General features: G+C 43.9%; 1 non-coding gene across 1 annotated transcript; it reads right to left on the bottom strand.

Moving 5' to 3' along the window:
* Positions 1-5956: 5956 nt before the first annotated feature.
* On the bottom strand, positions 5957-6028 carry TRNAT-UGU (transfer RNA threonine (anticodon UGU)). The gene has a single exon. It is a non-coding gene; the product is annotated as a tRNA-Thr (tRNA).
* Between the last annotated feature and the right edge of the window lie 215 nt (positions 6029-6243).

Raw genomic sequence — 6243 nt, 5'->3', positions numbered from 1 at the left:
GTGGGAAAGTGGATACGTAAGCAGGTATGCGAAGAAGGAATTACAAGGTGATATGAGGATTTTGTAGGTAGGTAGATTTGTAAGTAGATAAATGATAAAAGGAAGTAAGTGTTAGGTGGATTTTATACATAGATAGGTACTGTAAGTAGGTAATTGAAGGAGTAAATTACAAGGCGTTATGAGAATTTTGTAGGTAGATAGGTAGGTTGAGGAGCCACGGTGGTCTGGTGGTAGCGTGCTGGGCTTGCGATGTGAGTTTCTTTCCTGTCTGTTATATTGTTCTTCCTTATTTTAAGTTTAACACACATTGTACATCCGAATCTTTGTTACTTAAGAATTCGTTACTAGACAGTAACTGAGTAACCTTGATTTATCGTAACCTGAAGGCAACATTAAACATTGAGTGGATGGTACACACACACACACACACACACACACACACACACACACACACACACACACACACACACACACACACACACACACACACACACACACACACACACACACACACACACACACACACACACACACGAAGAGAAAGAGAGAGAGAGAGAGAGAGAGCTATCCTTTGATCCCTGTCACCTGTGGCAGTGATGTGCGGTGAGGCAAGGTCATTAAGCAGGTCAGTGGGGCATGGGCAGGTCAGGTCATGTCACGTAGAATGGCTCAGATTAATTAAGGGTGGTCATTTTACGTCAGTATGAGGTCTTGGTGGCGAGATTAGGTCAGCTCGTTAGGTCAGGTCACGGATTAGGTTAGGTCAATTTAGGATAGGTTAGGTTGAACTAGGTTGGGTTAGATTAGGTTAGGTTAGGTCCGTAAGAGAGTCAGTGGGACGAGATTGGGTCAGGTCAGGTCATTTCACTTAGGGAAAAGCCCGCAACCTCAGGGCTTCTCCGTTTGCTATTTTAACCTGATAATGTGCCATGAGAGGGACGCCTTCACGCTGTGGCATCAGTACATTAGGCTATACGGTTGTAACTCCGTTGCCTCCCTATCCCCCGAAAGGAGAATGGTGGACTACAGAAGAAACGCAATATGAGACTGCAGTCCACTGGAGTCACATTCAGATGAGCGTGGGGCCACAAATCAACAAGCCTGAGGACATCTTACATAATTTGTCTTAGTTGGCTTAGAATTGCCATCCGTCTACCTTGAATGCTGAGTTGTAGCAATATATTAACAACAGAATATGACGTTACTCATGAAGAAGTAGTACCCTATGTAGTCAAGGAAGTAGAGCCGTAGTAGTGTCTTTTTCTGCCACTGAACTACGTGACTTGAGCAACAAATGAACGAAACTCGGGGCCAAGATGACATGAAAAAAGTATAACAGTATTACCAAGCGTCGGATACGCTTTTCGAACTGGATATTTTATTTTGCAGCATTCCATGACCCCTTCCCTTCTAGAGAGCCTCCCCAGGTTCAATAACACGGCCTGATAATAGTAAACTTAGTAAAGAAAGAGGTTCTCGGCCCCAAAGGAATAGCCCGTAGCATATCAGTCTAACCATCTAAGTTACTGTACCTATGCTGAATAACATGGTTAAATCTTAGTAAAATCTAGTAATGATAGAGCCGTTTCTCCTCAGTTATATCCAAATAACCATCTAGCCTACATAAGCTATAAAACATTGACTAGCTGAAGTAAAATTCAATAAGGAAGGTCGTTCTTGGGCTTAGTAGTGAACTCAAAGCACATCCATCCAGGCATCTGTCCACTACTTCAACGTAAGAAGCATTGGGTCAGAGTTAGGGTCCTGGGGTGGGGTGCTCCAACATACGATCGAATCCCTGTCGTATGTATGATTTGTTTTTGCAGGACGATCTGGAGACATTGCAAGTTTCTACTCTTGTCCTTCTCTGTCCTTGCATCCAAAACAGACAACATTAATGACAGTTGTCCTCTCGTAACCAGGCATTGTTTTTGAGGAGAGAACTCAAGCCAGGGAAAGACTGCAGTGTGGTTGATGGTGCTTCAGTAAGTGCTGTGAGGTAGGCCAGGGCAGCCATGGTAAATACCTTTGGTAATGCCAGCCTGATATGTAGGGTGAGTGAGTCGGATCTGCCATTGTGCTCTGAGCGACGCTGGGTCACCAATAGCCTACCTCACCTTATAGCCCCAGGCACGCTGGGGTTTATGGCACTAAAATTACCTGTATACCAGTCTGGCTGGCCCTCTGTCCAGTCTTCTGGCTTTGTCTATCTGCCTACCTATCCATATCAATCTAGCTATTTATGTATGTCTGTCTGTCTGTCTGTCAGTCTCTCTAAATCTGTCTGTACATCCATCCATCGGTATCTTAATCTGTTGTTAAATGTCACTCTGTCTATCTACCTATCTGTTGTTTTTATCTCCTGATATTTGCATTTGTCTCTGTTTATCTATATTTATATCCATTCATAGACCTATCCATATGTTTATCTCTCAATCTATCTATCCATCTATCTGTCCATCTGTCAATCTATCTATCTGTCGGTCTATATCTCAGTCTCCATCTATCTATCTATCTATCTGTCTGTTTATCTATCTGTTTGTCACTTAATATATCTGTATTGTTTTTATATTTGCCTACTTGCATTAATCCGTTTATCTAAATATCTATCTATCAATCCAGTTTTACTTTTCTGTCCTCCCATCCATTCATCTATCTACTCCACCCTCCAAACCGTTTATCTATCTGTACCTTTGTTTATTCATATCAGTCTGTTTTCCGTGGAAGGTGTTGGCGTGAGTGACGTGACCTGAGAGAAAACACATTCTCTCTCTCTCTCTCTCTCTCTCTCTCTCTCTCTCTCTCAAATAAATCACAGTCAGTACAGGCAATCGCTGGTTAGTGTGTTTGTCAATCTGGCACCTGATTAACGTCCTTGGGCTGAAGGGGTTAGGGGTTAGCCATTCAGAAATCTGTATATCAGTAAAAAAGATAAACAAAGAACACTCAGAGAGCACAACACCCTCGCCCTGTAAATGGTTAAATGGCCCAATATTTGACTGTCTTGTGACCTTCACCTTTCCACAGATTGTTCTTAAAACTTTGTTAATGCATCCTTGGCTGACCCTTAACCCTTCCACTAAGTTTGGTGAAAATCAGATAAAAACCTGAGCTGACTTTGCCCTGTGATCTTGAACTTTGACCTAGCTTCTCGAATCAAATCCCTTTATCCTTGTCTGAGACTCCTTCCCTCCTCCAAGTTTGATCCTCAGCAAATCAAAACTTTGTGAGTTATAGGGTCGTACATTTGACCATGTCTTATGACCTTGACCTTTGACACATTGTTCTCAGAATCGAATCCCTTCATCCATGTTTTACCCTGACTCCCTCCACCAGTTTTTGGTCTAAATCAGATAAACAATGTTTAAATTTACCTTGTCGTGTGACCTTAACCTTTGACCTATTGTTCTAAAAAATAGTAGGGCCCCTATTCTCGTCGACCAAGGAAGCTCCCTAATACCATCTCCTAAGCGACTTACTTTGCTAATTTCACTTTGCTGTCCTGTTTATTATTATATATCATTCCAGTATCATTACACTCTGCATAACTAACGTACAAAGGGATATTAACCACCAGTATCCAAAAATAAATCGCCAAAAAATGGTGCTAGGGGGCCTCCATACCCGTCAAGAATACGGGTAAAGTTCATCCCCTTGGCTGACCCTCAACCCTTTCACCAAGTTTGGCCCAAAGCAGATTATAACGTGTTTTGGTTATTTGTTGACACACACACACACACACACACACACACACACACACACACACACACACACACACACACACACACACACACACACACACACACACACACACACACACACACACACACACACACACACACACACACACACACACACCAGGCTTTTACCCCTGCGGCTGTAGAACTAATGAGGTATGCTTTCGGTAGGTCATATACAAGACAGGTAAATTAAGTCATTAATATTTTACAAGTCATCAGGTTTTTAATGACGTTCAGGATTTTTGGGAAAAGTTGATTATGGGGCAATTAGATGACCGTAGCGTGTTTAGACTGGCTTAGGTTAGGTGTGGTTGGACTGGGTTGGCTTAGGACGGCTTTGGTTAAGCTTAGTTCCTTAGTGATGAGATGGTTTTGGTTGGGTTATGAGAGGTCGGGGACTTAGGTTGGGTTAGGAAGGGTTAGGTTTGGTTGGGTTAGGTTTTTGTTAAGTCGGATCAAGCAGGGCAGTTTGTGCTGAAATATGTTATTTGTGTTATTTTATTATAAACTAAATTTGGCTGAATTAAAGTTGATTCAGTTAGATAGGGTTAGGTTAGATCTGTTTGTGTAGGTAGGGTTAGATTTGTTTGGTTTTGGTTGGGTTACGTTAGGTTGGGCTGCACTTTGTTAAGATAAGCTGGGCCGGGCTGTGTTGGGTTGCGCTGAATTAGGATGTCCTGCGTTGGGCAAAGTTGTTAGGTTGAAAAGTAAATCCCTTGAACCTTTTATCCCCCTTAATTCCCTTCAGCACGAGGACTTACATTGGATTTATTGTGGCTGACGTCAGATTATTTTAGCTATAGCTTACTGAGAAATTGACTGGGGGGAAGTTGTTAATAGTCGTTTTTTTCCTGTTCTCCTCTCCTTCCCCTCACAAACCCTCCCATTTACATTCCTTACCATCTATCTGGCAATAGATAGATAGATAGATACACCATCTCCTCTCCTTCCCCATCTCTCTTCCCCTCCCCTCACAATCCTACCCTCGCCATTCCTTACCCTTCCCTCTCTTCACCTTCCGTGTCATCCATTCCCTATCTCCCTTCCTTTCCGCTTTTCTTCTCACCTACGTCCCCTCCCCATCTTCCTTCTCCATTCCTCTCCCTTCCTTCTCTATTCCTCTCCCTTCCTTCTCTATTCCTCACCCTTTCTTCTCCATTCCTCTCCCTTCCTTCTCTATTCCTCTCTCTTCCTTCTCCTGCTTCTGTCTGTTCCGTTCTCTCCCTTTATTTTTGCATCGATTTTTTTTCCTTCAGTTTTGTCTCAAGGTCCCTCTGCTTCTCCCTTCTCTCCCTCGCTCCCTTCCCTCCCTCGCTCCCTTCCTTCAGTCTCTCCTTTATTACATTCTATCATTCTTTACCTCTCCTCTTCCTCCGTTTCCCTCCTGTCTCTTCCATTAAATAAGTTTCTTCTGGTTTCTTTCTCCCTCCTTTCAGCTTCTATCGTCCCTTCCCCCGTTTTCCTCTCTCTCTCTCTCTCTCTCTCTCTCTCTTCCTCCATCCTGTCTTGTCGACATTCTTTCCTCCCACACTGAATAACATTGCTGAAACTGTGTTCCTTCTCTTGCCTTCCTCTTTTTCGCTCCCCTATTGTCTCTCTCTAATTTTCCCTCCTCCCTTTCCCTCGCGGATACTTTCAGTTGTATATCTTTCTCTGTTTCCTCCTCTCCCTCCCTCTCTTCCACTCTCACCCACTTTGAGACACATAACTTCTTTTTCTGCCACTAGTCCTTTGTAAACGTCTCTCCCACTGACTGTGCCTGGAGAGAGAGAGAGAGAGAGAGAGGAAAGTGGGGGTTAGTGGGTTACTGCTACCACTACTACTACTACTACTAACGATCATCATCATCAAAAAGCAAAAAAGTAAAATATATCAGCGGTGAAAAATACAAAAGATAATTAAGTTGGGAGAAAAATCCCCGTCCACCCCAAATGGCTTGAAATTAAAGGAAGGAGAAGGACAATGAAAGACAGCACAGGAGAGAGTCGAAAACAGACTCATTGCCAGGTTAATTAATTCCTGCCTTGCAGCAGAAAAGACTCTCTCTCTCTCTCTTTCTCTCTCTGATATTGCTACTGATAACTGATGAAGTGTCTGTCACTAAATATGAAGGAACAGGAGAAAATGGGAGAAATGGAGTTCCCCCGAGCTAAGCCCTGTATTGGACTATATAGCCCCGCTAGGGTTACAGGAGCGAGCTACCACTCCCGGCACGGCAGCCCGGGCGAGGCTCGAACTCGCAATCCCCCGATTACAAGACCGGCGCGCTACCACTGTGCTACCGCGCCCCCCTGAAGGAACAGGAGAGAGAGAAAAAAGAGGAAAGAATGGGAGGTGAGGTAAACGGAGAGAGAGAGAGAGAGAGAGAGAGAGAGAGAGAAGAGATGGGAGAGGAAGAGGAAGGGGGAGTGTAGCTGAAGGGACGGAGGAGGAGGGGAAGGGGGGGGGAAGAGAAAGGAGGGGTAGGATTGTGAGGGGAGAATGTAAAGGCTGGAAGGAGGGG

Source organism: Coenobita brevimanus, chromosome 68 (assembly GCF_032717465.1).
Source record: "Coenobita brevimanus isolate Jiangsu-jjx chromosome 68, ASM3271746v2, whole genome shotgun sequence".
NCBI classification, from domain to species: domain Eukaryota; kingdom Metazoa; phylum Arthropoda; class Malacostraca; order Decapoda; family Coenobitidae; genus Coenobita; species Coenobita brevimanus.
Note: the sequence above shows the minus strand (reverse complement) of the source record. Positions and strands in the feature narration are given on the sequence as shown.